The 22,804-nt window shown below is 40.0% G+C and overlaps 1 protein-coding gene across 1 annotated transcript in view; it reads left to right on the top strand.

The window, feature by feature from the left end:
- LOC308105607 (alsin-like) overlaps positions 1–653 on the top strand; it is a 59,556-nt gene extending 58,903 nt beyond the window's left edge. Inside the window, exon 23 of the mRNA XM_080456439.1 lies at positions 1–653. This exon is cut by the window's left edge and continues 410 nt beyond it. The gene's annotated coding sequence lies outside the window, so the exon portion shown is untranslated.
- Positions 654–22,804: the final 22,151 nt, after the last annotated feature.

Genomic DNA, 22,804 nt, shown 5'->3' with positions numbered 1-22,804 from the left:
CAACATTGTATTCAAAAATAATAATAAAACTGGCACAGCTAAAAGAAAAGATGGAAGATAGATTTAATATCCACTCAAAATACTATTTTTATATGAAATATTGACAAAGACTAAAACTAAGGACACATTCTACATCATTTTAATTAGTTTCAGTTAGTTGTGTAAACACAATACAGTTTGAGTTACTTTTACATTCTTTCAGGTAACCAGTCTTCGTTATTATATCTCTGCTGTCCGGCAGGAACCAGCTAACTCCAAAATGTTCCTTTTTCAGGAAATAAAAAAAACAAAACAAGAATGGAGTTAGGAGGTTTTGTTCATCATTGATAAGAACAGCTGAATGGATCTCCAAGCTCACAATGAGGTTGGAGGTCAAAAGGGGGTGGAGCCTGGAGTCAGCAAAACCACCTAACTCCACCCCCCTTTGGTGAACTTAGCTGGTTTAGCAGAAAGTTTGAGGATCCAATGGAGTTCGCTGGTTTTGTCAGAAGCACTTTTTAATACTTTTCATTGGTTCAATGTTTTTTTTTTACCAACACGCAGACATAAAGGGTGTTCAATAGCACTGATTTATGGAAAAAAATGTAAACGCGAAAAAATGGAGTTAGCTGGTTCCTGCCGGACAGCAACGATTATATAACCTTGCCTAATGCATGCCACACTGGGGGTCCTTGAAGTAAAAAGGTTTGAGAGACCACTGGGTGTAATTCATACTTTGTAGTACTTTACACTGTCCTGTTCATACAGGCTTTGTCTTCCATCTTATAGCTATTGGGCCGTAAACAGCTCCACTGAGGTGCCTTGCTCATGGACACCTCTAGAGGGCAGCATAATGAATGTGTTTCCATGAGACTGTGGGACCATGATGTCTAAAGGTGTGTTCAGACCAGACGCCAACATATGTGTCTGAGTGGCTTTATTGCATATAAAGTCAATGAGAGAAGAAGAAGTAAAACAAAGTATAAAGTCCGGTCAGAAGTCTTCTGGGCGGGGAGGAGGAGGTCACTGTATGTATTCCTATAGGCTGGGGGCGGTACCTGTCAGCAGGGAGTGTTGGGCGGGAGGAGTAGGATGAAGTGCTCTACGTCCTCCCGGTGGAGGCTCCTCACTGGCAGGTGAGTCAGTAGGATACGACAGCAGTGACAACACAGACATGTGTGAGGAGAGGAATTAATTAGCATAACGACTAAATTGAAGGAGGACATTGGTTAAAAAAAAAGTACAACAAAAAGAAAAGGTCTTCTGTAACCAGCAGGAGGGTAAGAAGAGACACCTTCTCTAGACCAGGGGTCTTCAACGTTTTCAGGCCAAGGACCCCCTAGCTGAGAGAGAGTTGAAGCAGGGACCCTCCTCTATATTGTATAAAATTGTGTTTCAGATTAAACCTTTTTTGTTTACTTGGTCTGCTCTTTTCCCCCTCTACACCTATATACCTCTTTGTCAAAAATAGCCGATCTACAAGCTTGAGCTTGTAGATCTGCTATTTTTGGCTAAAATTATCCTCAGAAAAGGGATGTTAGGGTTCAAGTGGTTAATGTAAAAAAAAAAAAATCATATCACACAAAGATTTGGCGGACCCCCTGTAGTAACTCTGAGGACCCCCTAGGGGTCCCGGACCCCCTGTTGAAGACCCCTGATCTAGACCATTATTGAGAACTGCAGCGTTTTCAGTTCTTCCTTATTAGCCTCATTTCCAGCGGTGAATACTTGCCCCCTGGTTCAGACCAGAGCATGTGAGTGGAGTGGAGCGGGGGGGAAATGCCGCTCCTCGCTCCAGGGGGCTGTTGTCATGCTCATGTCACGCTGTTATTCGCTCATGTTCGGCTGGTGATATAACTTAACTGACACAAAAGGTATTTATAAACATACTTGTGTGGATTACGGACAAATTTGAATGAAATCGTGATCAGGGACATGCGCTCTGCTCTTCTGTTGCAGTGTTGAGGATTTCTTTGTGTCTGTACTTGTGTACCGGGCATGTTCAAACATGTGGTGCGCGGCCCCGACCGGAGCGGCTTGGAGCGGCTGGCGGTCCCCGCTCCTACATTTTTATAAACCCGCTCCCCGCTACGTTAAAAATCATCCCGCTCCGCTCACATGCTCTGGTTCAGACCAGAAGCCAGTATATTTGTTGAATTGGCGTGATTGCATACAAGGTGAATGACGAGCGGCGCGATCCAGGCCACACAAACAGGTTTTGTCACTTTGGTATCTTTGCTCCAGCTGGAAAATCCCAACTGACGTTCCCCTCCATTAACACTGGAGGGGTCTGTGTATACGTGTTATATCTGTTCTATGTGCCTGCAAACAAAACAAGCCCCCAAATCGCTATTTGAGTCAACAAACTGCGTTCTATATACCCCCGACGTGACATCTTACAGAGCGGGAGATCCTGCTCAGTCGTCCGGCCAGGACAGCTGCTGGCCAGGATAGAGAAAAACACACTCTCTGTGTGTATCAATATATTTGATTCATTAAATAGAACATGTAGTTGCTCAATCTTTCATAGAATTTGGTTCTGTTTCCATAGTCATTGACAGCATACACAAATAAGTGATTAGCTGAACCCAGCGACCAAAATGGCATTTCCGTCTGAACACACCTTAATACGGCATCATTTATTAGTATTGTATTACATTCACACTGTGACTTAGTCATTCCCTGCTGGTTTTGGAATGTGGCCCAGACATATTTGATGTATTATTAATATTAATATTTTTGCACTGAGCACAAAATCAGGGTTTTGAATATTCCTCTGTTGAACTGACAGCTGTCCTTTGTCAGCGTCTCCGTCAAAACATGTCGGGGCCAGGTTTGGGGTCCCAAGCCACCGGTTGGGAAACGCTGACTCAGGGCTCCGACTGCGTACAGATCAGATGTATAACAAACCCCTCTGAAAAAAACATGTTGTTTGATCAATAGCATTATAGTGATGTATATTTTGTATCTGCTGCCCCCCTGTGGCCATTCACACACTCCACATGAAGAGCACCTTAGCTACTGGAAACAACTCTGGGACAAACATTCTGCAAAAAATAGCAGATCTACAAGCTCACAACGTGTTGCTAAGTGGTGCGTTGTGCGCTTGTAGTTCTTCTATTTTCAGCGGATATGTTTGGGTTCAGTTAACTGACACATCAGTCGTGTCTCATTTAAAAGAAAGCTTTGTAGTTAGGAAGCATTTATAGGACACAAGGATGCTTAGGACTGTCTCCTTACAGTAGGAGGCATAGGATGCTTCCTAGTTACACATGCACACACGCACACGCACACCCACACACACACACACACACACACACACACACACACACACACACACACACACACACACACACACACACTATGTGGATAATACTTTTGTACTGTTTGATGATTCAAAGGGAAAATGGAGTTTAAAATTAAGACAGAAATTAAAAATATGTATGGAAATAATTATATGAAAATGATGGCAAACACATATTTTAAAGGGATCTGAAATTGCATACAGAAGATGAAATGTAAAGATATATATATTTTAAATCTATTTTGTTGAAACACTGTCATAGAAAGGCATCATAATCAGGTTATGTCTGGGAGAAGAAGCACACAAATATGATTGATTCACAATTTATATGTTTTATTTCAATTTACTGTAGTGACTCTCACACTGTCTTAATGTAGTGGTTCTCAAAGTTGAGTCTGGGGAGCCCTAGGGGTCCATGCATGGGTTCCAAGGAACAGTTTTAAACACTAAATACTTTTCAATTCAGTTATTGGAAAGTAGCTGATCTACAAGCTCACAAAGCGTCACAATGTGACGTCTTGTGAACTTGCAGATCAGGTATTTTCTAAAGAATCTTGAAACATGTTGACCGATCTCCTCTTATTTCCTCAATATTTATAAAAAACCCTTAACCACTTTCATAAATTGCAGAACTAGATCTACAAGCTCAGAACGTGTTGCATTGTGGTGTATTGAGCTTGTAGATCAGCTATTGTTGTGTGACACTGCAATAAATATGGAGAGTTTTCTGCCCGACAGTGACAATATAGGTGTCTACTGTCATAGTAATATATTGGTACACATTAGTGTACAAATGTAACCAAATGGAGCCTTAAGGGTCCATCTGGTTATATCTGTACACTCTGAGTTACAAATGGTTGAATTAACACTGAGGATTTTACTGTGCAACGCATAGAGAATGTAGGTTGTACTGCTTTAGAGTTCTAACAGCTAAAAGACTTGATTCATTATTTTATTATTTTCAGAAGTTTGTATTTTTTTAACAAAATATATCAAACTGTATAGATATCAATTATTACATCTATAATTGTGGGATATTAATGAGAAATATTTTCTGTGATTAGAAAAATAAAACACATGAGTGAAATATTAAAATGAATTGTTATGTGTAGTTATTAATGTTAAATGATGCATTTATAATAGAGCCAGTAAGTTATTAGGTTTAAATGGTTTAATATTATTATTTATCCTACTGTACTGTACTGTGTGTGTGTGTGTGTGTGTGTGTGTGTGTGTGTGTGTGTGTGTGTGTGTGTGTGTGTGTGTGTGTGTGTGTGTGTGTGTGTGTGTGTGTGTGTGTGTGTGTGTGTGTGTGTGCGTGCGCGCGCGCGCGTGCGTGTGTGAACAACACAAACACACATGGCCAAAGAGCACTGCCACCCACATCTGTGAGTATGTTTTGTATTCTAATGTAAATTATGAGTATGGTTCACAGTTCACACAATGTACAACATTGAGTACATTTACTCAGTTATTTTCCACCACTGCGCTGACCCACAGATGTTTATCTCAAGAAAAAATCACACTCTGTCATAGTGAAAACAGACCTGTAAGGGTTCATTTGGTTCCATGTGTACACTCTCAGAGTTACAGACCTGTAAGGGTCCATTTGGTTCCATTTGTACACTCTCAGAGTTACAGACCTCTAAGGGTCCATTTGGTTCCATTTGTACACTCAGAGTTACATACCTGTAAGGGTTCATTTGGTTCCATTTGTACACTCTCAGAGTTACAGACCTGTAAGGTTCCATTTGGTTCCATTTGTACACTCAGAGTTACAGACCTGTAAGGGTCCATTTGGTTCCATGTGTACACTCTCAGAGTTACAGACCTGTAAGGGTCCATTTGGTTCCATGTGTACACTCTCAGAGTTACAGACCTGTAAGGGTCCATTTGGTTCCATTTGTACACTCTCAGAGTTACAGACCTGTAAGGGTCCATTTGGTTCCATTTGTACACTCTCAGAGTTACAGACCTGTAAGGGTCCATTTGGTTCCATGTGTACACTCTCAGAGTTACAGACCTGTAAGGTAAAGAATAAAGATTCACACATTATGTCCTTGCTTCTGGTGACTGATATTTTCCTACAATTTAATTGTGTTTATTTATGTATTTAGGCCTATGTATTTATTATTATTATTAAATGTTTTCATTTTCAAAAATATTTATTAAAATAAATAAATAAGGGGCGCCCGCTGGCCTAGCGGTCCAGACGCATACCACATGCGCTGGTAATCCAGCTTGACAGCGTGTCGCGGGTTCGACTCCTGGTCCCGGCGACCTTTGCTGTCTTTCACCCCCCCCCCATCTCTCTCCCCGTTTCCTGTCAAGTTCATTCCCCATTCAGTCAAATAAAGGCATGAAAGACCCAAAAAATATCAAAAAACAACACGGCCCCCTCACGCACTAGAAGTACAATATTCTGGTCTCTATACTGCCTCCCCCTGGTTAATCATGCATTGAAGGAGGCATGAGCTCAGTTCTGGGCTCTCCCTAGGCTGGCAGAGGGAGAGTAGCGCCCAGGATTACATAGGCAATCGGTAATGGGTGAAAAATGGGTTACAAAATCTTGGGATAAAAATTTGAGTGAAAAAGAAGTACAATATCAGTCACCAGAACCAGGGATGTGGGGGATCCCCCCTCTTTTACCATAGAACGACCCAAGAAAAACACGGAATTAAGCGACAGACTTAATTCAGCAGATAGTTCCGAGAGTTACGCGTGATAGGAACAGAATTCCAGCGCCTCTAACTTCGAACAACTCACTGTCGACAAAGATAAAAGGACTGGAACAATGGTAAGTCTCGAACTGTCCCGCCCGCAACAAGAGGCTGCGGTCATTCTCCCTTAGAAGGGGGGGTGGGACATTTGGGACCAGGGGACTACCCAAGTCCCATACTGATGACATAAGGACAAGGATATATGCCTAAAAAGGGCAGTATAACCAAGGGTCCCAGGGACAGGAGAGCCATCGGGATGCCGGTAGAAGCAGGATAAAAAGTAAACTGATTACAGATAGCTTTTTATGGTTACCAAGCTCTAAGAGAAGACTTAGAGATTTGGCAGCAAGTGAAGGGGAAGTTAAGTTAGGGCCATGATGTACAGCAGGGGTACTCAACTACAAATCTTGAGGGTCCACAAATCATTTCATGAATAAGGCAAAGGTCCGTTTATTTAAGTCGGTCAATCGAGCTTAGCAAATCTTATCAAATCGGATCCCCTTCCAACCAACCAACTTAATAAAACTGGGGTGCAGAGCAGTGGCGCAAATCTGGGTTGAGGCTAAAGGGGGTCCCCTGCGCGCGAAGCGCGAGCGCCAAAATTCTGAGGTTTTATTATTTTATTATTTTATTTGACACTGTGTTATGTTAATTCTTCATTATTAATAACTTACGATGCATAAGTGGGTTCAGGTTCTATTAAATAAGTATTTTTAATTATTTTAACATTTATTTGTATTATTCTAAATGACTTCGGGGGGGGGTCCAATCTACCCGTACCCCCTGGGATTTCCGCGTCTGGTGCAGAGTATGAAAACATACATGAAACTAAACATGAAAACAAACAGAACAACAATTCAAATACTTTTTCACACCCCCTCCAAGAATCCCCCAAAAATATATATATATATTTTTTCCACAGGGGAGGTGTCCCGCGGTCCGGTCCTGGACCGCGGTCCGCCTGTTCAGTACCCCTGATGTACAGCATCAGAAGGCACATAACTCAGGAAGCATATTGGCAAAGCACCGAGGCAGTCGCTCGCTTTGTACAAATGCGTAGAGTCAATTTAGTCGACAGTGAGAAGTAGGGAAGAGGGTCTCACAAGAAGGAGAGTGACTCCCGCAGAGAAGGCGTAGTAGTGATGGAGGCGGAGCATGGGCCGAGTCGGTCCATCAAGTACACGCAGAGAGATGGAACAAGTTGCGATCGGGATTCCGGAGAAGTATCCGTGACGTCCTTGATAACGGTATGTGTTATGGTTAAAACAATACCGGGACGAGGGGACAACGGGTAGTAAGCCAGACCATAAAGTTGGGTCCCATGGGGTTCAATATGCATGGACATGTTGGTATCCCATGGGTATCAACGGGCAATTGGAAAAATACCTGTTGGTACTGGTAGATTCTATGTCAGGATACGTGGTAGGAAAGGCTCTACAAGACACGGAAGGTCTGATATAGCGGAGTAACCTTAAAGTAAGGTTTAGTCAGGGATCCAGGTAGGCAGCTGAGACCGATCTTTTAGTTGGACGGAAAACTAGAATCCTGAAAATGGCTATGTTAAATGCACAACGAAATCTACCGCCCTTAATCCAAGTAGCCAGGAAAAAAAGGGGTGGTTATTTTAAGGAGAAATTATAAGCTAGCCTTAATGCAGGTAGGGCGATGCATATATGGCTAGAGGCCAAGGAAGAACGTGGAGGAGGGAGCAGAAAGACCCTCTCACCATGCCCCAGCAGAGAGGGGTTTGGGAGGGAACTGGTATCTCCTGATATCTCCTGATATCTCCCGGTATCAGGCAGAAGCCACTTGTAAATGGTTAAAAAGTTACCACTACTTAACAGGAGTTGGTTTTGAGGAGTGTATATATAGAATATATGTATGTGATATGTTACTAAGCTATGAGAGACTGATTGTTATTAAAGATAATGGCAATCAGTTGAGCTAATTATTATTGATAAATAATAATGGTGACAATTAGTTTAAAGAGATGAATAATGTAATATGGTGACAAAGGTGTAATGATGAATGATAGCCCATAGTTAGTGCACTGGTAAGGAATCCAGGTAAATACTGGAACCGGTGTAAATACTACAGCAGATAGCTGACAGGAAGGATATTGTATGGAACAGATAGCATAGAATAACTCTATCCATGATAATGAGAGAGGCTCCCACATGCGCTTTCAGTAGAGAGTGATGAGGGAGGTTGAAACTCAGCATGTGTATATATATATAGAGATAAATATACATATTTGTTTAAAGGAAAGATAGCAGCAGCCGACCATGTTTTGGTGGGAGCGCGCCCTTAGGAGGGAAATAGGAATGAGACAGCGGCATTATTTCTCCTCTGAGACTGTAAAAGTGATCAGGACATATGGGCTCTTATAAGGAGAGAGTGGCGGACAGAGTGGCGGATAATCAGGAAGTTGAGCTGTCAGCTCTAAAACCACAAACAGGCCCATAAGAGGAGGACAAAATATTCAGCCTAGAAGGTCAATGAGAACTGAACTCATTTGATTACTCTTACTATTGGAAATAATAGGGAGCCCTAGGTAAGGAGAGACAATTAAACCTTCCAGATGAACAAAAGCTTGAAGCTGTTCTAAGAAAAGGAAATTATGCAAAATTAAAAATGATGTAGGGGGAATAGTCCTACCGGTAAAGAAATAACGAACATAGAGAGAAAGAAGCACTTTGGAGGCAGTGGTGTCAAAAACAAGGTGAAAAGAGTGAGTACGGTGACTAGATTAAGGGATAGGCTTTATAATGACGTAAAACAACGTGTATAGAATAATACCAGGAGTTACACCGTATATAGAAGTATATACTGTAGAAGTATATATTAGGGCCCATGCCAGGCCAAGTAGGGAAAAGCTCTCCCGGATATTCCTACTGGAATAAAGACGGGCCTCAGAGCAAGCCTAGCTAAAGGACACCAAGGTGCACAAAGGGTTAGGTTGAGTTGGACAGGAGTAGATCCAGAGGTTACAGATGTAACCCTGGTTCATATGCCTACACCTTGACACCCTTACAGGAACGTTGACAGGCTTATAGCGCGTCACTTCGTGCCGCGTTGTGAGCTTGTAGATCTGCTATTTTTGAGAAATCTTGAAAAATTGGTGCAAATCTTGGCATATTTTTTTTAAAGTGAACATTATTAACTGGATTCTTTGCTGCTGGGGGTCCCTGCCCTGGAGCAAAGTGTGTTGAGATGGGGGCCCTGGACAAAATACATTGTTTCCGGGATCCTTGACATGGGGTAGTTTGAGCACCACTGTCAGAAAACTGTTAGAATTTGGAAGAACATTTGTAGAATGGGCTTCAGGTCTTAATGGAATAACCCATTGAAACCGGGAAAGCATCTCATGTCTGAATAACTCAGAATGCAGTGCAAAGGCTCAAGTGAACCGTGGTGCAGACAGTACCAGGTTAAAGAGCTCCCAGGTTGGGGGGAACGCCTAAAACTTATGGAATGGGAGTAGTTAAGATTAAGAGGCACAATATGAAGTAAATAAGTAGGGAAATGGTCTAAAATAGCATCGTCTCATCCCATCTTGTCGGAAGTTGACAGCCGGTAAACCATATTTATACACCTCACAAAGCAGTAGGGAGGGTTTTTGAGCGGGGCCAACCGCTACAAGAACTGACGGCGGGTGTGTGTCCGTATGTCTGAGCACGGAGTCAACAGCTGCGGCTGATTGGAATCAGCTACACTGATTCAAAGCAAACCTGAGAGACACGAGCATGTGTACACACACACACATACACAACTAAAATGACCGATCTACAATTTGAGTAAAAGTACTTAACCATCTAAGACCCAGCGATGCTTTAGAGCAACAATTATATTTTATAAAGAAAGGAGTTTAAATAATTTGTTTTTCTGTTATTTTTTCACCTCTAAATCCTCATTGGGTCCTATTGTTTAGTCTTACAATGCCATTGGCCAGGATATTAAAAATCTCTGTTGGAACAGATCTCTTTTTTCTCTGGAAGATATTCCTCACAAAAACGTAATTAATATGCCTGTAATATTTGTTTTGGTGAACATTACAATGTCTAGAACATGTACATACTGTATGTTATTATTGTGAAATATATGTCCCAAATTTAAATTAGAGCATGATTCATACTTGTTGCTTTTGGTCAACCTTGGGCCCTCTTGGTTGCAAAAAATACAAGGGTAGGCCTAATGTTCACCTGCTACTGTTCAGCCTTATATATAGTTAACTAATGGGTTACTTAAAAGTAACTAATGGGTAAAAACCAATAAAAGTGAGTACAAATACTTGACAGCTGTTAAAGTGAGTAGAATACTTTGCAGCTAGTAAAATTAGTTAAAAAAAAATATATATATATATTTTTGAGCAGCCTTGAAATGAGTGGAGGCGGCTTTAACATTGTTCCGCTAATTCATATATATAGCTGGACGAAATTACACTGGGTGTGAAATTTTCAGAAAGTACTAAAAACCAGGTATGATGAAAGTGATTCGAAGAAAAGTACAAAGGTATCGCAAGACTAAAAATGAAGAAATAAGGCGGAGGCTGAGATACTTTGAGATACATGGAATAACAGAGTCAAATGCCTGGTGAGAATTAAAACTTGAGGTTGGACTTTCAATTCTAATTCCGATTTCGAATTTGGATTTTGACTTTTTGTTTTTCATTTTTCATTTTTGATAGATTTCATTTTCCCTGAGAAACGAGGGTGAGAAGATTTTTTTTGTGTAACTATTGTGGATAAAATTGAATAGCATCAGTTATATATGGTAAGTCATAGATGACAGCATTATAAATGATTTGAGCCTCATTGTATGGTGTGTATTGTAGAGCCCGAGCACAAGGGGAGATAGGGAGCTTTAATATACTTAAGAAAAATATATAGGGCTTAAAGAATAAGAATACAGCAGAAGAATTTGGGACGACAGGAGTATTAAAGTTAAGAACAGTGACAGGGGAAGGCCTTATGGCAAAGGGTTTCTAATGATCTTATAATAAGTTATACGTCGTCCATCTAATAAATTCATATACCATACTGCTAAACCCATCCTTGATATGCCACGGCATTACGTGTTTAAACAACGGGAGGATGGGGCACTCATCGTGATAGACGTTCCCGCATCAGAATGGGGGGTTACAGTGATCGCTGGAAATACGAGGAGGTTTCACAGCTTCGGCAAGCATACTTTCCATAATATTGTATCAGCAGTAGGTTTTATGGAAGTAATGCAGGTTTGGGCGTCACGACTTGCAGATCAGCAGCCAATATTTGGTGGGGGCCTTACGGTTTGGCAATAAAAGAATACATTAGTGCGGGGCGGCCATAGCTGAGTGGTTAGTGAGCCCGCCTAGGGAACCAGAGGCCCTGGTTGCCCCAGGTTCGATTCCAGGCTATCCCAGCATATGTGCCGATGAAATTTGTCCCTGAGCAAGACTCTTAACCCCAATTGCTCACAGGTTCTCATTGGAAACAAGACCGCAAGGACTTTCATGAACGACCTGTTAAAAGGAATTATCCTTATCCTTATTAAGTTGGAATAGGACGGGGCGATTCCAAATTCAGCAGCATAATACTAGAAAGAGGAGTAAAAAATGTGCAGTCAATTCCTATCTAATAATTTTGTAGTCATGCCGCTACAGGTGACATTCATTCACTTAGACGGAGAGCAGGTGCCAATATTACAAATTATACTGGAAGAAGCCACCACGTGGAATATTATAATTGAGAGGAGATATAGGAATCTTCAAGGTTATGTTTGCACCACCACTTTTGAATCAAACAGAGATTCAAAAGCCTGTAGGGCAATAATTTATTTAGTGGCAACACTTTGTTCAGGGACAACTATAAATTAACATCAAGAGGTTGCATAGGTATTGGGCCAATAACTATTAAAAGACCCAACTGGTGCGATGATGAATAACACATTTTTCTGGTCTGGGTTGGGGTTTGCTTACTGGTTTGTTAGATTCGTATGATCACAGGATGGCGGCCACAGGCACCATAACACCGGGCAACGTATGGTCCAGTTGGGGGGAGTCACATTCACCCAGGTTTGGTTCACCTTCAGACGTCGGTTGTTTCGTTGACTCGGTAAGATGGCCGTGGTTTAAACAGTATTGCTTTCCACATTTTTTATTTTACATTTTTAAATTTGGTTAATTTAAATGTTTTCATTTTTATTTTTATTATACGAGCCATACGGGTTGAAAATTATTTTAAAATGTTATTTTATATATTTTTTAATTTGGTTAATTTTTATTTTTTTCATTTTTATTTTTATTTTACGAGCCATACGGGTAGATGAACTTTTTAAAACCAGTGCTAGACAGCATACATGCAGAGATAGAGGACGTTAGGGTGAGTGACACATTATAACTGATAACCAAAGCGCAGCTATAATAAGCCAGATTGTGGAAACCGCAGTTGGTGACATCACTCTGTTATCCACCTGCCCTGATGACAATGGGAAGTGGAAATTATTGGATGTAGACACTGACCATGAATGTTCAGGTCAAGAACACTCTCTGGAGTAGCCGTTATAGGTGCGCTTTTGCTCGGTTTCACTTTGGGACCCAATGGTTCTACGGTTCTATTTTATTTTTTAGGGCCAGTTAGGTCTGCAATGTATGTTTTGGCATGGCCAATGGTTCTACGGTTCTATTTTATTTTATTTTTGGATTTTTGAATATTTTAATTTTTGGATTTCTTTTAAGAAACGTCCTGGGCATGACGTAAAACTGCACCACCAGGGGCACCGTAGAGCAACGGTGTATTGACCCCCATAGCTCAGAGGTGGCGGCCTCGTTGTGAGTGCATTGTGAATTTGTGAATACTGCTGTAGTAGTTAGACCAGTGGTAGGAGTAGGCTGATGTCCGGCTGAGTAAATACTAAGGTCTTACTTAATTAAGAACTTTTTATTGGATTTAGCTATACCGCAAATTATATATCAATGTCATTTTTGGCCGTTGCGGCCTGTGCAAGCTACTGTGCTATAATATGCTATAAGGAACATGTTTACATCGATGGATGAGGAGTAAGCCTAGGGGCTGTGGGTCGTGCGGTCTCTTCTCTGTCTCCCTCTCATAGGTTCGCTATGCTGACGTTCCGTACTGTGTCAACTGTGGAGTCCGATATGAACAGACTCGGTTCCTGTGGAGCGTGCCAGCTCCAGGAGGCATCATCGGAGCATGGGACTGGGTGTGTCCATCCTGTCCCTGGGATGGGAGCATTCCCAGGGCGGCCAATCTGATGCTGTGTGCCCTGGGGACCCTTCCGCCTTCCGATCTGAACCTTGCTAGGTTTATGTTTTTGCAGAGCAATGCTAGGAATACTTGGTCAACAGCGGCAGATTTGGGAGTCAGAGCAGTCTATGTGGGCCTGGATCTGCAGTCAGAGCTGAAGGGCTACCTGTATCCTATTATGGTGAGAGGATGGCGTATTAAGAGAGGCTGGGGTCAAACTGTCTCCTTTCAACCTGCAAGTATTACGGCTCACCTGGCAGGGGGGATAATTGTGCAATATGGGGGATTCACCTGGGCGTATGGCTGAGGGCGAGGTCTGCATCAGTCGAGACCCTCCTCTGAGAGGACCCACTGCCACCGGTGGCCCCACATCAGGCATTTTGCATAAACAAACAGCACATGTAGTGCCTAGCAAGAGGAAGCTCCCAGATGATGCAATGCCCCATCATAGCCAACTCCAGAGTACAGAAAGCAGAAGTTCAGTATTGCCTCACATTGACACACTCTACAGCAGGCCCCAGAGCTCAAGTGCACTGTTGCCCAATATTGACAGGCAAAGGCTAAGTTCAGCAGACAGTAGGCCCAGCACGATGCTGCTAACAGATGAAGAGATATTATGGTGGCCACCATAAATGCTGGAAACGCGGTTGCTGCTCTTAATGCAGAAAGAGCAAATGTAGAGAGACATATCAGTCAGATGCTAGGAACAGAGATGCTGTGATAGTGTTAAGCAGTGATGAGGAGAGTGACATAGAGGAGTTGCAGCAGGGGAGTGAGGAGCACAGGGAGGTGGAGTTAGAACAGTGTCCAGAGGCGACGCCCCAACAGCAGCAGCTGATAAGGTTGATGTTGCAACGACCACAATCACCAGGCCGCATCATCACCAGGTTGCATCATTCCCTGGTCTACGTGCCTTCCACTCCAGGAAGGGGGAATTCACCTACCCCTCCATCATCACCGGACAGTCCATAAGAGAATCAGTTGGCGATGAGGGAGATCAGAGCGATCCTCCACCATATTGTTTCATATATTCATTGTATGGATGCCTTATGCCTAAACTGTGTTAATTTGATGAACTGAGTACTGAGGAGGGTACTTAAAATCTTTTTCTGTTTCAAGCTTGAATGCAAGGGGTTAAAATTAAGATGTGAGAAAAGACAGGGCCACTCCAGTGTGTGTGAGAATGACGAAATAGGTTAGCAGTAAAAGAAACAGCTAGAAAAGAGGAACTTCTAGTGGAGGACAGGAAACCATGAAAGCTGGGCGAGGAGCCAAAAAGCAGAGAGAGTGTGACTTTGAGAAGAAATAGTAGAAATACTCTACTATTTCTACTCTACTCTCTATAAGAATAAAAATACTTAAAGACAGTAAAAGGTAAATGAAATAAGAAGAGATGGAGTGACAAAAATTATGATAAAGTGTGGTAATGCTTACTATATGCTTAAAGATTGTGTTCATCACTAGAAGAACTGGTAAGGATGAAGTAATCACTGAAAGGAGTGTTAGGGAGGAAAGTATAAAGATAGAAGGTAATGTAGTATTACAAGGGGGAGAAAAGGCCTTACTAGACAGACTGGGTGTTATAAGCACACAGGAATACGCTGACTAGTAATAATAATTAATAAAGGTAAACATCCAGGTTAAAGAGACGTAATAAGTTTAATACACTGATTAGGCGATAGTGGGGTGAAGAGTAAATGCTTTATACTTAAAGGTAGGGTAAGTGATATTTTTGGGTTAAAACAAAAAGTATTTTGTTAAAAGTTTAAAGCACTATATTCTGATAGTAATCATTGCTATAGAGTGTTTGTTCAGTAACAGGAGTCTCCCTGTCTCTCCAGCTCTTTAATAAACAGAAAATACATTTTCCGGTAGGTGTCAAAATCTCAGCCAATCAGGAGAAAGTACCAGTTTTTAAGCTGTTCCAGTTCCAATTTTGTCAGCTCATTTCTTAGTGTCATCACTTCCAATTTCACTTGTTTAATCTATATCCTGATTGAGTTCTCTATCCTGATTGGATAACATTGGAAATTAAACTGAAACTGAAACGAAAATGCATTTTCTGTTTTATAAAGAGTTGGAGAGACAAGGAGACTCCTTTTACTGAATAAACACTCTATAGCAATGAGTACTATCAGAATATAGAGCTATTTAACACTTATTTTAACCAAAGAAAATCATTTACCCTACCTTTAAATAATAGTTTATTTGGGTTAGTTAGCTGACGATAAGTAAATTGAGATAAATAGTATAGATAGGAAAATAATGGTCACGACTAGTGTATAGGGTAATAGCTACTGAGACTGTGGAAACATCATTTCCCTAAGGGTATTGCATATGGTGAAATAGTGTGTAAGAATAGGGAAGAGGTGATATGTCCCAGACATAGATTAAAAGGGTCATGACTCATGACGCATCAAGCACAGTCACGCTGACCATGGGGTAATCAACGGGATATGGTCAAGAGAGCGTGGGTGGTAGGAAAAATAGGATGGGCCAAAATGCCCTTTATAAACAGTGTTCAGAGAGCAAGTTGTTGAGAGACTTTGCATGCTGTCGTTAGAGACCTGGGGTCTGTTAGAGTAATCTCACCATATCACCCGAGGGGGGGAATTAGCCTCTGACTTGTGCGAATATGGAATTTAGATGCTTAATAATAGATGGGGTAGAAAAATCAGCCAAAAACATAGTGCGTGTATTAGACTAAAAGATCTCCCAATTTGATGATGGGTCTTATATGGGGCCTCACCCTTTATAGCCTATTATGAGGTTGTAGTCAGGCGAGGGAAAGATTGTACGCCTTATACCTCGCTCTGCTTTAAAATAGACAACAGGTAGAAGGAAGGAATCTGTATTATTGGAAGGAACTACCAGAAGGTGATATTTTAGTTATGTCTCGTTTTATCACAGCATGGGAGGGTAAGGGTACCTATGTATTTGAGATCTATTTGGATAGAACTTTAATATTCTCATGTATGTGATATGGATTAATTTGTAACAGCTTAATTGAACATTTTATTCAATTCTACTTACTTTTACCTGAATGTTCTGCTTAAAGCTATAAGCAATACTATAATACATTTTACATTTCCTGCATTTAAAAGAGATGTTTCATAGAGTTATTTTACAGACTTTGGGGATAATTCCCCTTATTTGGTTTATCTCCTTCAAAGAGTAAAAATAGATTTGTGAACAGCCACATATAACGCTTTGTTTACGTCTCTCATGGCGAACACATTCTGGTGTCATGACATCACATCACATCCTGAACGTACCGTAAAGATTGTACAACAGCAGCACAATACAGCAGTGTACCATAATTAGACGGCCCCCAAAAAAATCCTTGATAATGCGATGGAATATGCAGGGGGTTTTAAGTGAAAAAAATGCAAAATATGCATGAACTTAAAAAATAGGCGTGTTGATTAAAAAAAGGTGATTTTCCTACACGTGTAAAGTGGGGTCCGGGATGCCCAGCAGTCCTTGAGGGGGTTCCAGGGGTCCCCAGCAAAAATCATGAATATCATAAACATCTATTTACCACTTAAATCATAATACATACAGTACACTGGCTATTTGAAAATAGACGATCTACAAGCTCACAACATGTCACTAATGAGATGTGTTGTGAGCGTGTAGATCTGCTAGTTTCAAAGTAATCTTGCAAATAGTTGAAACATTTGGAATTCTTGAAACATTATAACTACACAAATCTTGTGTGTGGGGTCCCTGGCACAAAATATTGTTCAGATGGGGGTCCGCAGTCAAATACATATTAATTTAGGGGTAGTTGCGTGAGTTGAGATATGCAAAACAGACATCATAATCTTGTCTGCCTTTCATTATTTTCAAGGCAAAAAAGGAAACCGTTGTCAACTCTCTGCGTTTCAATTAGGCCTACCAAGGCAAAAAAATTACCTTATGTCATTGCTAAGTGAAGCAATGCTAAACTCTGGTTTATTTATGTGGTTTTACTCTCTCTAAAGGGAATTAAAATGTCATGCTTACAATAACCAACTACTACTTTTGTCTGAGGAGCTGGTTTTCTGGATACTTTTTTGAACGTGGCAACGTTTCAAACTCTCTTTACAAGGAGTGCACTCACATCAAGTAGGATAAACATTAAATTGTAATTACGAAAGTTTCTTGAATTTTGACGGAGCAGGTTAATTTAGGCTACATTGTTGAGCAAATGAGGAGAGTGTATCTTCTGCTGCACTCTTCACTGAGCCGGGTGCACACAGCCAGCGCACGCACGCACGCGCGCACGCGCGCGCGCACGCACGCACGCACGCACGCACGCACGCACGCACGCACGCACGCACGCACGCACGCACGCACGCACACACACACACACACACACACACACACACACACACACACACACACACACACACACACACACACACACACACACACACAGGTGAGGTGATGACTTCATAAACGTTATGTGGAAAAATGTGGGGATTGTGAAATCAAGCGAGCCTTGCATATTATGCATATTTGCAAATATTATTGCGGTGAATATGGGGCCTTTTTGAAAAAAATTACAATCAAATACCCCCTCATAATCTGCACCATTTGGCTGATTATGCAATGAATTATGCGATCGCATAATTGTGTTTTTCTGGAGGGTCTACATAATACAGTGAGTAAGGGCACCATCAATTAAGCAAGGGATAATCAATGGGGAGCGGGTCATTAATGAGAAATAAACCCGACAGGGTGATTAGAACAATAATTAATAGGAGTCAAACATCAACCAAACAGCAGAACAGCACACATTTGCATTTCCTCTCAAACCTGCCATTGCAGATGCTTCAACTAATTACATGTCCGAAACAATACTCTTTGTATGTTTTTTATAGATTTGTTTTGTTTACATACTCACAGGTCATATATGCATGTACTGAAGCAAATAAACAAGGTATCTCAAACCAGTATATCACAAACCCAGCGGGAATGGGAGGGTTTTCTTCCAATGGATCAGAATAAGGCGTCTTGCCAGCAGAGTCACAAAAGCAGCAAAATCGGATTGATATTTAGACAAAGAAATGGTCTCAGGAAGAACGCCAAAGAGGGAAATAATAGGGGATGGATCTATGGGCAACTGTAACACATCCAAACTAGTGTCCAATATAGATGACCAATAAGACTGTAAGGAAGGACAGGTCCAAAACATTATGAAAAAGATTAGCTGAAGCCTGGTGGCATCTATCACACGTTGGGTCAACATCAGTATAAATCCTGGCTAACCTGACCTTGGTCCAGTTCACCCGGAGAAAAATTGTACACCCCATGTTTGGCACATATTGATGAACACGACCCATCATGGCTTCCCAGGTTGCCTCAGAAATATCCTCCTCCAGATCCTGGGCCCAAAGAGTTTTATAGGCAGTGGTTGATGGTAAGATCAAATAGTGTGGTAAAAAGCAAGGATATCTTTCCCTTAAGGGTAATATGAGCTGATGCTATAAGTGTGTCTACGGGTGAATTAGGTGGAATAGTCGGGAAGCTAGTACATTTTCTACGAACAAAAACACGGGCTTGCAAATAACGGAAAAGGTGGGCTCTGGGCAGATTATACTTTCTAGAAATATGTTCATATGAAGCAAACGTGCCACCGTCAAACACATCTCTGACTGACCTAATGCCATGATCATACCAGATTTTAAATGCCTGATCTTGTAAGGAGGAAGAAAATAAAGGATTTGCACACAGAGGGGTTATTACTGGGAATAACGGAATACCAAAATGGCGTTTAAAGTGAGTCCAAATCTTAAGCGTTGACTTAACTAACGACTCTTTGTATGTTTGACTGACACAAACCCAATAATAACAACACTTCCAGGTGTTGAAAGTATCTCTGTCTTCTCCCTCATGATCCACCATGTTAATCTTTATGACCCACAGAGCTGCAACTACAGTACATGTTACTTCATCATTTCACCAGAGGGCACAGGCTTAAAAAGAACAGATCTACAAGCTAACAATGTGTCACATTGCAGCGTGTTGATACTGTAGATTGTAGATCTGTTCACATGCGACAACCTCCTACTATGAGGAGTATAAATTATAGGATTAATATAGTCTGTCTCTGTAAAAAAACAAGAAAAGAAAAAAACAAAACAAGAACGTTTTCCCCTTCAGATCTTGTGGATTTATTGGAATAAAATAATAATTGATTATTTTATAATCTTTGATTCTTTTATTGGTGGTTTAAAGTTAGGGTTTAATACAAATTAAGCTTGTGTTTAGTCATAAGTTGATTTTCATGGTGCCTCGTACATTTCTTTACTCTTAATTTTAAATACTAATAATTCCAAATGTATGATTATTAATTTGATTATTAATAATACCACCAATATTGAAATGTACACATTAATGCCTACTACAGAGTCTCCGGTAAAAGTCTCCTACTACCGATGACCCAGTCAACAGATTATTGGCTCTGGAATGTGACAAAAACAAAAAAATCACCATGAATTCAATGCTTCATGGGCTGTGAAATTGATTAAAATGTGTCATTTTGGGTGAACTACTCCTTTAATAACTGTACTTGTATTACTGTTTTGGTAATTGATATGTTACACTACTAGTTACTGAAGAAAGTAATAGTATTACAGTAATATATTACTTAGTGAATAGTTGCTGCCCAACACTGACTGTAGTCTGTCAAAACATTGTTAAATACATGACAATGTTCTTGGGTGACATAATAAATGTGTAATTAAGGAGTTTACACAACATCATTGTGACAACAAACTGCTTTTAATAAAAATGCAAATAGTACAAGCACTCATCTAATTTATCTTGTTTACATTCAAACATAGTTCTTAAAAGATTCATCATAACATTTGATTAGCAAACTGAAGCAAAGTTTATTCTAAAAAATACAAAGTATTCATGTATTCACTTAAAAAACATGTAGATAATTGACAAAATAAAGTAGAAAAACTGAATGAAAAAACAACAACATGGAATTAATTGAGATGAATGAAAATAGGTTTCAGACGGCAGGTCAAAATCTATACAAACATTAACAATGTATACCTAAGTGGAAATCATGGCAAAACAATATATATTTTTAAACTGTATTTACAAATGTATTCTCATGGAGACCTGAGTCTCATTTACAGAGAGGCCATTATAAAAATAGTTCATTAAAATAGGTTAAAGGTGGTGTAAGTGATATTGAACTGTTAAAATAAGTGTTAAATAGATATATTGTGATAGTATATAACCATTGCTATAGAGTGTTTGTTCCGTAACAGAAAACACATTTTCAGGTCAGGATAAAAAAAAATCCAATCAGGAGAGAGAACTCATACAGGATACATGATACATAAGTGAAATTAAATGATAAAAACAAAACAACAAAATATGAGCAGACACAATTGGAACTGAAACACTATACAATTGAAGCTTTGGGGGCGGCCATAGCTGAGTGGTTAGTGAGCCCGCCTAGGGAGCCAGAGGCCCTGGTTGCCCCAGGTACGATTCCAGGCCACGCCAGCATATGTGTCGATGAAATGAAATTTGTCCCTGAGCAAGACTCTTAACCCCTAATTGCTCACAGGCCCTCATTGGAAACAAGCCCGCAAGGACTTTCATGAACGTCCTGTTAAAAGGAATTATCCTTATCCTTATAAATAAAAATATTGTAATTAATATAATAATATGTATTACAATACAATTAAAACACCATTTACATTAAAATTACTATTTTCTATATATTTTCTGTTTGTCCGGTGTATGTGTGTATGTGAGTGGGTGCATGCGTACGTGCGTGTGTGTGTGTGTGTGTGTGTGTGTGTGTGTGTGTGTGTGTGTGTGTGTGTGTGTGTGTGTGTGTGTGTGTGGGTGTGCACTCACAAAAGTATGTACAGTGTGTGTGCGCGTGCGTGCGTGTGTGTATACACATGTACAGGAGCATGTATAGATCCATTTGTACGGTTACATAGATAAATGTTACCTTAGAATTAGAATTAGTAGATCTGATATTTTCACTACTTCTTAAAAGTATTTTTTCCTTCTGATTAATGGATTTTTCTTTATACTTTTTTTTATGGAATTCATTTGAAAAACGTTTGAATTTAGTTTAACTCAAGGATTTTTTTTTGGAAATGTTGGGCATTTTTTAGAAAATATTTTTGAAATAATAATAATAAAAAATACAGGGGTATTAACTCGGGACCCATGAAAATTGCTCCGGGACTGACATATGGGTCCCGACCCACTGTTTGGGAAACATTGATATATATATATAGATGTTACCCTATTGGTTACATGTTACCCTTCATTTATTGGTTACAATCCATGTGACTTCATCCAGGTGTGTGGTGTTGGGCTGTCGTGTGTCTCTAAGGAGCTGAAACAAAGTGACATTATAGTTTAATCATTGAACATGCAGTATAATATGTAGTCATTTTATCTATACTAGAATATGTGTTCAGCTCTCATTCAGTTGTCCTGAGTTTTATCATTAATTCAGTTTAATCTGTATTCAGGTGTCATGACTTTTATCATTAATTCAGTTTAATTCTATATCAGTTGTCATGAGTTTTATCATTAATATGTTAAGTTACGTTTTAATTCCATCTCAACAGATCACACATATTTCGACACATAAATTCACTCAAAAACCACTTGGTTTCAACATATAATTAATTCTGGATTGTGATATGAATCAGTCATGTAATGTTTTCAACCTTATATTAATATAATTGGTCCTCAGTCACTAATGCTCATTTCCATCTACTCACTCACTCTTGGTTGACTGTGGACAGAAACCTGTCTGCCAATGATATCATGGATGGGGATTCTAAGCCAATAGAAACTAAAGCCTAGAAGACTTTTTCTTGCATTAATAAAAAAAATTAAGTCTGAAATCTTGTTTGAAATGATCAAACCTGCCTACCGATGATGTCACTGGTAGGCAGGTTTCAGCAAGAGCGAAGACCAATTATACGAAGATAAGGTTGAAAATGGGTGAAGTGCTCCTTTAAATATGCAGTCCAGCCAATCTTGTATATAATATATACAAGATGTACAAGACACTTACAAAAAAAATATATATTATATATTTTTTTTGTAAGTGTCAAGTTTTACTTGGAGGGTTTCCTATAGACTGATAGGAAAATCGTAGGTCTGGGGATCAAACCAAAAACATAGAGTACAGGCCAATTTATTATTATTATTAAATGATTGGAATGAATGTTTAAAAAGCATATACTGTACCATTCTCATAGTCATCCGGGTGGTGGATTACCCCATAGACATGTGTGTCTCCTAAATGTAAACATCAGCATTAATGATGTGATTATTTTATTTTTCATTTCAAACATAGTTTTCAATTTAGTTGTGATTTCATTATTCTACTTTAAGGAAAAACAAACCCCAAACCACTTGGCAGACTTTAAAGTACTTCCAAAAATAAAACATTCATTCTTTAATGAACTTTTAAATACATTCATATTCAAATTAGAAGCAGTTGTTCTTGTCAGAACATGATTGGTTCACAGACTGACCGTGCTGCAGTGGGAGGTACACGT

Source organism: Gymnoscopelus braueri (genome assembly GCF_963280865.1).
Source record: "Gymnoscopelus braueri genome assembly, chromosome: 18".
In the NCBI taxonomy this organism is placed as follows: Eukaryota; Metazoa; Chordata; class Actinopteri; order Myctophiformes; family Myctophidae; genus Gymnoscopelus; species Gymnoscopelus braueri.
This window is presented reverse-complemented; position numbering and strand designations above follow the sequence as displayed.